Here is a 14,485-nt window from a genome sequence, read left to right on the forward strand (position 1 = left end):
GATTTCATCAGAAGGCTGGCTAAGCTGAGAATAGAAAAGGAATGATAACCAAGGTTTGTGACTGACTGAGACAGTCCAGCCAGCTGACTGTGATTGGCCATTAATTAGAAACAACCCCATGAGACCAATCCCAGATGCACCTGTTGCATCCCACAGCAGCAGATAACCATTGTTTGCATTGTGTTCCTGAGGCCTCCCAGCTCCTCAGGAGGAAAAACCCTAAGGAAAGGATTTTCCATAAAAGATGTGTGTGACAAAACCCCAAATGGCCGCAGAGCCCAGGCAGCCCTGGACGGAGCCAGAGGCAGAGCTGCCCTCCCAGCAGCCCAGGCTGGAAATCAGGATTCAGCAGGTGCAGCCATGGACTCTGTGAAATCCAGAGGTGTTGATCAATCCAGGCTTCCCACCCAAACCAGTCCATATCTCCAAACCCCCAGCTATGGAGGGGCAGGGGAGCAGGAAAGTGTTCATTCCCCACCCTGAATAACCCCATTTCCTAGTTTTGAACGGTTGAGTTTAAAGAGAAATTCAACCTTTTTTCCCTTTGAATTTTCCTTCTGATCTCTGTGTAGGAATATTTCAGGGGTTGCACTGAACCAAGTGGAAAGCAATCACATAAAGCTGCTGTCAGAATGTCTTAGTGCTCCAGCTAATGAAAGGACAAATAAAATACCAGCATTATTGCCAACCTTTGAAAGTTGCCTTTCTGAGGAGTCCTTTTTAAGTGCTAATTAATCAAATCAGTGATATTTTTCCAGGGTCAGTGACTCATTACTGCTGCACTTGCTGGAAGTGAAGAAGGCTGAAATATTAAACTAAATAGATCATAATTCTTCCATAGATGGCCAGGCTGTGTTTGAGGCAAGAGCAGCATTCTCTTGAGTCAAACCCGTTCTGAATCACTTTCTGCTCCCTCTCTCCCTCCTTTTGATGGCACTACAGCAGCAGGAGGTGACATTAGGGGAGTTATTCCATGAACATCTGACAGGGCAGAGGAGCAGCGCTGGGGCCACCCTTCCCTGCTCCAGGGATGTCACCCCACGGCCACCAGGGCTCAGCTCTGGGCTCAGACCCTGCCTGGCACTGACAGAGGGCACATCTGGGTCCCAGGCTGAGGCACAAATCGGATTTTTGCTGGGATGGAGAACAGGGAAGGGAGGAATCCTCATTCCCAGGGCTTCCCTGTGCCCTGGCACTCCCAGCTGCCCAAACTGTGCATCCAGAAAGGAGAGGTGGGAAAGGTGTCACAAGGAGGTGCAAAGAGAGCAATGATAGGAAAAGGCAGAGAGAGGGGGCTGGTGGAAGATTCCAGGATGGTTTGGGTTGGGAGGGACCCCAAATCCCCCCCAGTGCCACCCCAGCCATGGCAGGGACACCTCCCACTGTCCCAGGTGCTCCAGCCCCAGTGTCCAGCCTGGCCTTGGGCACTGCCAGGGATCCAGGGGCAGCCACAGCTGCTCTGGGCACCTGTGCCAGGGCTGCCCACCCTGCCAGGGAAGGATTTCCTCCTAAAATCCAATCCTGTCCCACCCTGTTTCATTAAAGCAAATCACCTGTGTCCTGTCCTGTCAGCAAGAGGGGGAAGAAACCAAGAAGGGTTAATAAAGCAGGGGAGAAACAGAGTGATTGATAAAGCATGTGAGGTGATGGAAGCAAAATGATGAAACAAAGATGTCACTATAGGATATGAAAGAACAGAAGCACACACTGCTGCTCTCAAGGTGAAGAAAAGGGAAGTTTATTTTCTGACTCCGTCAGTGACATTGACAGTGCCACCTCTCCAATGACACTGGACAAACCAACAGCCCATCAAATTTCTCCTCCTACATAAAACAATGCAAAACAATGAGTTATTTACAGAAAGCGTGTGAGGAAGTTCACTACAAGAATGTCAACATCAGAAGGCTTAGAAAATGTTAAAAAACCAGGGCGACACAAAGAGAATGAGGAAACTCAATTAAAAATGTTTTAAACCATGTCACAGATGAACATTCCTTACATGAGAAGCCCAGGCTGGACAGAAGCAGAGAGTTCCAGAGGAATTTGCTATGTCAGATGAGCTGTGCCAGGAGAAGAGAGTCCCAGGCTTACAGGAGAGATGAGTTTGAAGGACCCAGAGGATGGAGCCCAGCCTGGGCAAAGGCAGAGCTGAGTTGGAAGGCAGGGATGGATGGATGGATGGATGGATGGATGGATGGATGGATGGATGGATGGATGGATGGATGGATGGATGGATGGATGGATGGATGGATGGATGGTGGATGGATGGATGGATGGATGATGGATGGATGATGGATGGATGATGGATGGATGGATGGATGGATGGATGGATGGATGGATGGATGAATGATGGATGGATGGATGGATGGATGGATGGATGGATGGATGATGGATGGATGATGGATGGATGGATGGATGGATGGATGGATGGATGGATGGATGGATGGATGGATGATGGATGGATGATGGATGGATGGATGAATGATGGATGGATGGATGGATGGATGGATGATGGATGGATGGATGATGGATGGATGGATGATGGATGGATGGATGGATGGATGGATGGATGGATGGATGGATGGATGGATGATGGATGGATGGATGGATGATGGATGGATGATGGATGATGGATGGATGGATGGATGGATGGATGGATGGATGGATGGATGATGGATGGACGGATGGATGGATGATGGATGGATGGATGATGGATGGATGGATGATGGATGGACGGATGGATGGATGGATGGATGGATGATGGATGATGGATGGATGGATGGATGGATGGATGGATGGATGGATGATGGATGGATGGATGGATGGATGGATGGATGGATGGATGGATGATGGATGGATGATGGATGGATGGATGGATGATGGATGGATGGATGGATGATGGATGGATGGATGGATGGATGGATGGATGGATGATGGATGGATGATGGATGGATGGATGGATGATGGATGGATGATGGATGGATGGATGGATGGATGGTGGATGGATGGATGGATGGATGGATGGATGGATGATGGATGGATGGATGATGGATGGATGGATGGATGGATGGATGGATGGATGGATGGATGGATGATGGATGATGGATGGATGGATGATGGATGGACAGACAGATGGATGGATGGGTGGATGGATGGAGCCCAGCCTGGGCAAAGGCAGCTCTGGAGCAGCTCCAGGACCGGCTGCACTCAGAGAGGAGCAGCAGCAGCAGCAGAGGGGATGGCTGCAGCCCTTTAACAGAACACATTTCCAGCTGGATGGGGTCTGTGTGAGCCCAGAACCTGGCTCTGATCAGCTGCACACGTGTGGGCAGCAGCAGCCCTTTAATTTATCATCATATTGCAGAGGAAACACGCTCAGACATTAACCCACCCCAGCTGAGCACGGCGAGGATTTGTCTTCATCAGCAAATGGAATATTCAAGGTCTCCCAGAGCCTCTGGTGGAGGAAAACCTTTGTGTAATCTCAATGCCAATCTCAATGCCACAGAAACATAATTTAGGGCTTGACATTATGAGTTATTACAGGCTATTAGATGGGTTTTTTCATTTCTTTTGTTAACTAATGCCTGTCCTCAGAATGAAAATTATATGCAGCAATATCTCTCCAGAATTGCAGGGGGATGATCTAGAGATTGCCACGGAACAAAAAGGCTTGCTGGGGTTTTCAGGGCAGCAAATGCTGCTCAAATTCTCCAGCTTCAACAGCCCTTGAGGCATTCCAGAGCTGCCAGGGGCTGCACAGCACCACAGGGAGCACACAGGGGATGACCGTGGAACCCCATCCTGGCTTGGGTGGGAAAGGACCCCAAATCCCACCCAGTGCCATGGCAGGGACACCTCTCACTGTCCCCAGTGTCCAGCCTGGCCTGGGACACTCCAGGGGAATCCACAGTCCCTCAGAAATGTTGTTGTTGTTGTTGTTCAAAGCTACAGCCCAAACACTCGGTGCTTTGGTGTTTCTCCACCTCAGGGCAGAACTATGTGCTGGAATTTTCACCTTACAAGGAAAGGTCCAAAATCCCAAATGCATGCAGTTTGTGCACTGGGGTTCCCATTATCCCCCGTTTTCAGCCCATGGGAAGGGGCTGAGCAGCTCGGGCTGGCAGTGCCCATCTCCCCTCTGCTCCCCTGTGCTGTGCACAAGCAGCTTTGGGCAGCCTGAAATGCCAGCGTGGGGCTCCCGGGCAGCAGGGACATCTCACTGCTCAGATAGTCAGGTTATTTCAGAAAGAGAAGCCCCAAGCCTTTACATGTGGGATTTTTTAAGGAAATTTGGTGTCCCAAGGTCCAGGGGATGCTGTGTTTGCCCATCCAATGGATCTGTGCCCCAGCAAGCGACCTATGAAGTGTGCTTTGGTTTGGGGGGGCTTATTTTATATAGAAATATATAAATATAGAGATAATCAAGTATATAAATATACAAAGGTATGTATTAAATAGTTAAATACTACATATAAATGTGTATATATTATATGTACAAAGATATATATTAATAAATAAATAATATATAACCCTATAAATATAAATATATAACATTGTATAAATTATATAAAAACATATAAAACATATAAATAAATAAATAAATAAATAAATAAATAAATAAATAAATAAATAAATAAATAAATATAAATTTAGGTTACGGACCAGACCCTTCATTTCTCACCCTGTCCCAGACCTCGCTCCCAAGTGCTGAGGAGTGTCCCAGTCTGCCCTGGGTGGTGGCTGCAGCATCCTCCCATGGAAACAGGGATTAAAGGGTTTTCCTTTGCCAGGGACAGTTGAGGAATGACACCCACCTTGTGTGTGGCTGAGTGGTGTCTGTTTTTAAGCAATACACCTTTAAAATCTGTATAATAAATCAGATGAGCCAAGTGAAAACAGGAAGGGTTTGGGGTTTTTTTTTCCAGGAGGGAACACATAAAAGTTTGCTTTGAGTGGAGAGGAAATATTGGCAATGCTGAAGGCCCCCTGAACCCCCTGTGTGGAAGGCAGATTGGATAGGATTGTTAAACTGAAGCAGAATGTACATATCCCCCGTGCCTCCACCAGGATGATTCAGAGCCCTGGAATTGTTCTTTCTGGGTTTGCTTCTCCCAGGCCTGTTTGGAGCAGTTTGGCTGCGGGCACTGAGACATTCCCTCAGCCCCCCGTGCAGACAGAGCTGATGCTTCCCTCCACGGGCCCACAGCTCCCCCAGCTCTGCCTCGCTCGTGGCTGGTAATTAAAGGACGCAGAAAACCTCCAGGACTCCACCCACACACCCCAGAGCCACATGGCAACCTGCTGCTGCTGAGCCCTGATAATGGCCTAATTAATTCTCTGTGAGAGAACAAAGCTGAAAAATCACCTCCATCTTTGGAACAAACCTGCTCCGTCTTTGCTGCTGCTGCTGCCCCACGTTCCCATGGCTGCAGGGAGGAGGGACAGACAGCCAGGGCAGGGCAGATGCCAGGGCTGGGCTCCAGGCGCTGGCTTTGGGCAGAGTTTATGCAACTGTGACCTGTTCTTTCCCCACGCCCAGCACCAGCATCATCCAAGCTCAGTCTTGGAATGGTTTGGGTGGGAGGGACCCCAAATCCCCCCAGTGCCACCCCTGCCATGGCAGGGACACCTCCCACTGCCCCAGGTGCTCCAGCCCCAGTGTCCAGCCTGGTTTTGGGATCCAGGAGCAGCCACAGCTGCTCTGGGCACCTGTGCCAGGGCTGCCCACCCTGCCAGGGAGGAATAATGGGGATAAATTCCAATGTTCTGGAAAGAGGGACTGCCCAGGTTCCCCAGGGGTCACTGCCAGCTGCCCCCTGGACACATGGCACCCCCAGGTGTGGCACCAAGGGCTGGACACCTCACCAGGAGTGATGGAAGAGCCAGATCCAAATTAACACAAAGTGGGAAGAGAAAAGCCAAGCTGGAATGTTGGAATAACTTACAGCAGCCCTTCCCCGTGGCTCACAAATGTCCCTTATCTCCCCTCCAATCTGCAGCGAGAGCAGTGGCAGGGAAGGGATGAGAGCTCAGCTGAGCACTTTAGGCTAATGTTATTCATAAGCAAGGCTTATCTCCCTGGGTACAGCTTGCATATTTTATAAATAGCTGCATTCCTTAAGCACTCTCAGTTCGGGAGCCCAGAGCTCCGTGTCTCACCTGGTTTCCCGGAGGAAATGGATTGATGGCCACCGTGCAGCTGCCTCCACCAGGGCAGGGTTTGGGCTGGATTGTTGGATGAACCCTCGCAGCATCTGCAGGTGTGAGAGCAGCAGAGCCAGGCTCTGGCATCCTGCACCTCCCTGCTCCTGCTCACTCTCCCCACGCCAGGATCACGCCTGCAAACACAACCCAGAGCCTTTCCTTCCCCACACAGCAGAGGGCAGATCCCAGCACTCCTGGAGGCATTCCTACCACCAGACACGCCAGCAGCTTCCCAACCCACACCCACAAACAGGGGAGCTTTTAATTAGCTCCAAATGGCAGATTAAAGTTGGCCACTGTCGCTGTGACTTTGTCTACTTCCAAATTTCTCGTGGCTGGAAGTAGCAATTTATTGTTCAGTACTGAGAGATTCGGAAAAGTCAAGCTGAGAGTGGTTCCCAGGGAATAAATCATCTCACTGCGATAAACATTTCCCCTAAAATTGCTTCTTCCACAGTTTATTAGGCCTTTTATTTTGGAGGAGGCAGTTCCACAAATTTTTCTCTGCAGTTTCAGTGATTGATAATTAAGCTCATGTGGTTTGACTATTTGTGTGATTTCAAAGGCAAATCTTCATCTCGCCCACCCGACGCTCACCTGAACAACGTGTTCTATTTCAGAATAAGAGAACAAAGGGAGCATGGTGAGAACAGGGAAAGGTTTCTCATGGAAAGGGCAGTCCAGGCCTGGCACAGCTGCCCAGGGCAGGGCTGGAGTCCTGGCACTGCCCAAGGCTGGACATTGGGGTTTGCAGGGGACGGAGGGAGGAGTCCCTGCCATGGCATGAGATGGTCCTGAAGGTCCCTTTTAACACAAACCATTCTAGCCATTACTTCATTTTTTACTTATGTAAGCTGAGTTTGATTAAACTTGGCCAATTTTTTGGTATTAACAAAATCACGCCAACAGAGCTTCCTCCCCTGGGTGAGATCTCCCACACTGCAGAAAGGGCAGGTCCGCCCAGGAATTCTCATCAGGAAAGGATTTCTCACACCAAATAGGGAATGGCATCCTTGGTTTATCACGTGGGGGACTCAGGATGGCTGCGGGTCCTGTCCTGGCCAAGGCAGGGAATTTCAGATCCAAAACTCTCAGCTCTGACATCCTTAGCCCCCATTTCATGGAGCTGCTTTGCCACCTCCTGCTCTGTGTTCCTCACTGCCTGGTAGCACTGCAGCCTTTTCATTCTTAGAAACGGGCCACGACCACTGTAATCCAAATAAATCCATCTCACCTCTCAACAGAAACAATGAAAAGACAGATTCGGAACAAAAGCTAAGGGCTCTTTGTCACATGTTCATAAATGAATAAAAGTACATGATGGAAAACTCTGAAACAACATCCAATCACCGGTGGAACCTCTGAGAGACACATCACTAATGGTTCATTTAACTTTGCAGTATCTTAAACTCTCTGGCTTTGTGAAGCTGGAATTATTTATGAGCCGGTTTATTCGGAGCAGATTAATATTCATTGGGCAGCTGGCAGAAAAGTGTGCTCCCTTCTCTGCTTGCAGGAGCACAGAGCCCTCACTCTGGAGCTGTGGCCGGGGCCTGAAAGTCACACAGCTTTGAATGGTGTAATGATAAAATGGTCACAGGTGAAAATGGAGATTTTGGGATTTTTGGTATGGGGGTTATGGGGACAAGATGGAGGGACTTGGGTATGTCCAGCCTTTCTTCTTCTTCTCCTTGTTCTCCATTTCCTGCAGTGATGTTGGCACTTTGGGATTGGTTTAGAGTAGAGGTGCACTGTCTAACACAGGTGATGGGTATTGGGAATTCAGTGTAAATATGTTATAAATAGTTTGTAGTACAAAAGAACAACACAGAGTGCCTGTGGTTGCCCTGCTGAGCAGATCTCAGCTGGGCAGAGAGAAAATTTTATAGATAAGAATTAATAAACAACCTCAAGAGCGAAAAGTGAAGCACTGCAAAGACCATTCTCATTTGGAACTTTTTTTTTCCATTAAGCTTAAACACCCAACTTGAGAAAGGACCCTCCTCACCTCACCCCTCTCCCAAACCCAGAGGGGTTTGGAGAGTCAGGAGAAGGCACAGAGCTACAGAAAACAAAAATAAAAACCTACTGCATGCTCAAGTTAGCCTCTAATTTCTTAGCATATTAACAATGTGGAAAAAAATTGGGTTTTTTCCACCAGCACCATCACTTGTGACCCCAGTCTCAGCCCAGCCATAACATTATTCCCTGGGGACCCAGGAAACCAGACAAGTTAATGTATGTTAATACAGGAGAAATCAACTCACCTTTGAATCTCCTAATGAGCTTTTGTAATAAGCCTATTTTAGTCTGGGTATTTATAACTATCCCACCTGAAACTGAAAACAAGGAGCAGTTCATAAACTGATCAGGCATTTGCATAAGAGATGTGGCTGGAGCTGATGCTAATGAGCTGATGGGAGCCTTGCACCCACAAGGAAGAGCAAGAAGCAGCCAGGAGTGGCCAAAACCCCAGAGCCCTGAGTGTGAGGAGGGCTTTCCTTCAGCACATATCAGAGATGCCCCTTCATGGCACCCCATGCCTTTGGATGGCTCTCACTTTGGCCAAGATTCATTTTTTTTTAAGTATCCATGCCATGTCAGTCATATCCTCCCCTCAAAGCTGTGTCTTGCTCCTCGATTTTTCCCCCTGCTTTTGCAGCATCTGTGAGGGCAGTTTTGGCATGTTTTGGTCCTTTGCACTCGTTTCCTCCCAGACCATTTCCTGATAGTCACTAAATGTCACTGGTGGCACTGGTGACATTAGTGACACTGGTGACACTGGTGGCATGGTGGCACTGGTGACATGGTGACATGGTGACACTGGTGGCATGGTGACACAGGTGACACAGTGACATGGTGACACAGGTGACATTAGTGACACTGGTGGCACTGGTGGCCCTGGTGACATGGTGACACAGTGGCATGGTGACACTGGTGGCACTGGTGACACAGGTGACATTAGTGACACTGGTGGCACTGGTGGCCCTGGTGACATGGTGACACAGTGACACTGGTGACACTGGTGACACTGGTGACACAGGTGACATTAGTGACACTGGTGGCACTGGTGGCACTGGTGACATGGTGACACGGTGACACAGGTGACACAGGTGACACAGGTGACACAGTGACACTGGTGGCACTGGTGGCACTGGTGACATGGTGACACAGTGACATGGTGACACTGGTGACACTGGTGACACAGTGACACATGGTGACACAGTGACACTGGTGGCATGGTGACACAGGTGGCACTGGTCACCGTGCTGCTCCAGGGCACAGTGTGATACCAGGCTGTGCCTGTGTGTGCTGCGCTTGGTTCCTTTATATCTTTAATTTCGAGGTTTCTCAGCTGTTTGCTGCTTCCTGCGAGTGCAGCAGCCCCCACATCTCCGAGCCTGGATTCAGAGCAGCTCGGGGGGTCCCGGCATTGGGGATGCTCCATGGGGTCCTGGCCTCACCAGGATCCTTCTGCAGGGCTGGGACATTTGAACCTGGTGCCAGAATTTACCCTGCAGCCCCCAAGCCTGCACAGCCCTCCCAGGCTCCTGTCCCACTGCTCCATCTCCTGCCTTCCCCATCCCACCCTGTGTACACGCATTTTCTCCTTCACCCTGGGCTGCTGCTCTCATTTCCTGCCCTCCCTTCATTGAGCAGCACCACCACCGTTAATCTCTGCAAAATATTTGTAATTTGAATTAAAACTGTGTTTTGGAGAGAAGCTGTAATTTGTATAGACATGGTAATTTGTATAAAAACACATTTCCTCCAGCAAATGCTTTGTTTGGTTTTTCTGTTTGCTGGCTTTGGAATACAATGAACACCCTCGCTGCAGATCTGCTGTTTCCTTCTGAATTCTTAAAAGGCAGCAAAATGGTTAAGGATCTGTAAACTCTTCTCCTATATTTTCAGAAGTGGAAAACAAATGAAGTGAGTTCCATTTCAGGAGGGTTTGGGGTTTTTTTTGAAATATTCTCCAGGGCAAAATCTTGATGCAGCAGCAGCAGCAGCAGAGTCAGGTTGCCTCACGCATGAACAGCATCATATATATAAATATCTACAAAAACATCTATCTGGGAGGTTCCACATTTGAAACCGTGCCAGCAGTGTTTTCTCTGCTGCATGGATTCCCAGATGTGCAGGGGTCAGAGCGTGGAGGGACATTTCCCTGGCTCTGCCCGGCTGGGATGTGACACTCGGATCCTGCCCTGGATGTGACACCGAGTCCTGCCCTGGATGTCACCCCAAGGTCCGAGCCCCGGGTCCTGCCCGGTGCCCCAGCAGCCCCAGCCCCTCTCCCCGCAGCGGTGTGCTCATTATCGCCGCCGTTAATTGCCAATGAGCCAGCAGCTGCTCGCTGCTAATGAGCTGCACCTCCGAGAGTGCTCCTGGTGGCTGCAGCTCCGCGCTTGGCAGCCGGCCTGCAGCTCCTGGAATCACGGGGAATCCACTCGGAACCTCGGGGAAGAACCTGTGGAATATCAGGGAATCCGTGGAATCTCGGGCAAGAACCTGTGGAATCTCAGGAACTCCTGGATTCACAGTGAAGAACCTGTGGAATCACAGGGAATTAATGGAATCACAGGAATTCATGGAATCTCAGGGAACCCATGGAATCACAGGGAAGAACCTGTGGAATCACAGGGAAGAGCCCATGGAGTCACAGGAATTCATGGAATCATGGGGAAGAACCTGTGGAATCAGAGGAAATTCATGGAATCACAGGAACTCCTGGAATCACAGGGAAGAACCTGTGGAATCACAGGGAATCCATGGAATCACAGGGAAGAACCTGTGGAATCACAGGGAAGAGCCCATGGAGTCACAGGAATTCATGGAATCACGGGGAAGAACCCACAGAATCCCATGGAACTCATGGAATCACAGGAACCCATGGGATCACAGGGAAGAACCTGTGGAATCTCAGGTAATTCATGGGATCTCAGGAACTCCTGGAAGCACAGGAACCCATGGGATCACAGGGAAGAACCCATGGAATCTCAGGTAATACGTGGAATCACAGGAAAGAACCCATGGAATCACAGGAACCCATGGGATCACAGGGAAGAACCTGTGGAATCTCAGGTAATTCATGGAATCTCAGGAACTCCTGGAAGCACAGGAACCCGTGGAATCACAGGGAATTCAGAGAATCACAGAAAACCCACGGAATGACAGAACCCATGGAATAACAGGGAATAACCCACGGAATCCCAGGGAATAACCCATGGAATCCCAGCCTGCCTGCCTGCCAAGGCGCCTCCAGCCCCTGGCACGGCCCAGGCTGCCCCAGCCCTGTCCCACCCGGCCTGTGGAGCTCTGTAGAAGGCGAGGTCTGAGCTGGGTCTGGCTTTCCCCAGAGTTATGGCAGCCATTCGTGCGCTGAGGGTGTGTTTAAGCGGGAAGAGCAGGAGCACACGTTCACCCACCCCGTGCACGTTCCCTGCTGTCAGTGTGAACTGCAGTGCCACACCAAACCGAGAGCAGATTTAGGGGGGATTTGGGGCAGGAATTGTTCCCTGGGAGGGGCTGGGATGGAACCCCCAGGGAAGCTGTGTCCCTGGCATTGCCTTGGGCCAGGCTGGACAGGGTTTGGAGCGCCTGGGTTGGTGGGAGGTGTCCCTGCCATGGATGGGCTGTGAGATCCCTGCCAACCCAATTCTTTATCATCTACAATGCCTCTTTAAACAACTAAAGACTCAGGTCTCCGGTTCACTTTTTCTTTGCATCAAATCTCTTTGATGACCTCACAGAACAGGAGATTCCAGTGAGGATGTTTTGGGGTACAGGACAAGAGTTTGGTGAAATAAATATTTTGGTAGTAAACAAAATTCCAAAATTCTAAATTGGAATATCTTGGTTACTGTGTTGCAAAAGAGCTTTGAAATACCAGCTCCTTTTTAATTTTTTTTTAATTAGAAGGTCATCAAATTTGCCAGATAACGTTGAAATGCAAAGTACAGCAGGATTTTTTTCTGCTTTTTGGGGAAATAAAGCATCGTGGAATCACTTTCTCCTGTTTAAATACCATGGGGCAATGAGAGCTGGTGCACTCAGAATGCAAAGCAGGGAAACACTTAGATTAGAACAATTAGTGCAGAAAACATCTGCATCCCTTGTTAACCATAGGGACCATCCAGTAAAAGTGTTTTTTTTTTTTTAACGTTAATTGGAATTCATTAAAATAACTTTGCTTCAAAGTAAACATTAAAGCCATTTCTGAGCTTTTTATTTCCATGTTTACCTCGTCAGCTTCCATCTGGTTCCGGCTCTCCTGGCTTGGAGGGAGAGCTGGACTTTAAAGGAATTATTGCTGGGGCTGAAAGGCTGCAGCTGCTCCCAAACCCAGCCCTGCCTGCCCCTGCTGCCACTGAGGGGACACCGGGCTCACACGGAGCCCTTTCCTCCTCACCAGTGAGGCACAGGGGAGGAACAGCTGGAATTTACCAGGAAAGGGCGCTGGAAATGATGTAGGAGCTGAAGGAGGGGAGATTTGGGTGGGATATTGGGAATTGGGAATTGTTCCCTGGCAGGGCGGGATGGGATATTGGGAATTGGGAATTGTTCCCTGGCAGGGCTGGGTGGGATATTGGGAATTGGGAATTGTTCCCTGGCAGGGCTGGATGGGAGATTGGGAATTGGGAATTGTTCCCTGGCAGGGTGGGCAGCCCTGGCACAGGTGCCCAGAGCAGCTGTGGCTGCCCCTGGATCCCTGGCAGTGCCCAAGGCCAGGCTGGACACTGGAGCTGGAGCACCTGGGACAGTGGGAGGTGTCCCTGCCATGGCAGGGGTGGCACTGGGGGGGATTTGGGGTCCCTCCATCCCAACCCAGGCTGGGATTCTGTGGTTCCATAAAGAATTGTGGGCCCACTGAGCTGTGCCCATTGAGCTGCTGTGACTCTGGAATGTCCCCGGGAGGAGACCCCAGCCCTCTCTGGGCTCTGCTCAGGGCTGGCACTGCCTCCTGTGCCCGGGAAGCTCCAGGGACCTTCCGTGCCCCTCCCAGCCCAGCTGCCAAGCCCTTTCCCAGCACCCAGGAGATAGAGATTCAATCCATCTGCCCCAGGGAGGCACAGCCACCTCCTGTGCTCCAGCAGAGCCTGTCTGGTGCGATGATTCAACCCCTGAGAGCAGCTCTGCCTGCAGGGAGCCCTGGGGAGGATTTAGCCCTGCAGCATTACAGGGGTCACGTTCTGTGGGAGGGCAGACACCTGGAGCATCGCCTTGGATTCACACCTGGCTGAACCGGGCTGGAACTCACAGCCAGCTCAGGTCCCAGCAGTGTGCCTGGGGAGGGCTCTGGGTGTGCAGCTGGGGCTGCAGACAGCGGCCCCGCACACCTGCAGCCTGTGCCTGCATCTCCCGTGCTCCCGAGCTGGCATTCACCTCGCAGGAGCGGGGAATGGGGAGGCAAAGCCCTCACTGCGACATGAATGCTGGGGAGCTGGGGCATGAGGATTGTTTACCCATAAATCAAACTCCCCTCAAGTCTCTGAGCCTGCAGGGGTGCACAGCCTTCCCTTCCCTTCCCTTCCCTTCCCTTCCCTTCCCTTCCCTTCCCTTCCCTTCCCTTCCCTTCCCTTCCCTTCCCTTCCCTTCCCTTCCCTTCCCTTCCCTTCCCTTCCCTTCCCTTCCCTTCCCTTCCCTCAGAACGGGATCCTGCTGGAGCACTCCCACCGTGGGCTCTGCTCCTTCCAAAGGCTCCTTCCAAAGGCTTCTGCCCCTTTCAAAGGCTGCTGCTCATCCCAAAGGTTGCTGCCCCTTCCAAACATTCCTTCTTGCCCCTTCCAAAGGCTGCTGCCCCTTCCTGCCCCTTCCAAAGGCTGCCTGGGAAGCACAGGCACACATTTCACTACAGAGTCAGGTGTGACTCATTATTTCCCAGAAAACCACAGGCAATTCCAGTTTTGGATGGAGGGTGTCCTGTTATTTCCCAGAGAACCACAGGCAATTCCAGTTGTTTTGGATGGAGGGGTGTCCCGTTATTTCCCAGAAAACCACAGGCAATTCCGGTTGTTTTGTATGAAGAGGTGTCCTGTTATTTCCCAGAGAACCACAGGCAATTCCGGTTGTTTTGGATGGAGGGGTGTCCTGTTATTTCCCAGAGAACCACAGGCAATTCCGTTGTTTTGGATGAGGGGTGTCCTGTTATTTCCCAGAGAACCACAGGCAATTCCAGTTTTGGATGAGGGGTGTCCTGTTATTTCCCAGAGAACCACAGGCAGTTCCAGTTGTTTTGGATGGAGTGGTGCCCTGTTATTTCCCAGAGAACCAC

The sequence above is a fragment of the Melospiza georgiana genome, chromosome 8 (genome assembly GCF_028018845.1).
Source record: "Melospiza georgiana isolate bMelGeo1 chromosome 8, bMelGeo1.pri, whole genome shotgun sequence".
Classification (NCBI taxonomy): domain Eukaryota; kingdom Metazoa; phylum Chordata; class Aves; order Passeriformes; family Passerellidae; genus Melospiza; species Melospiza georgiana.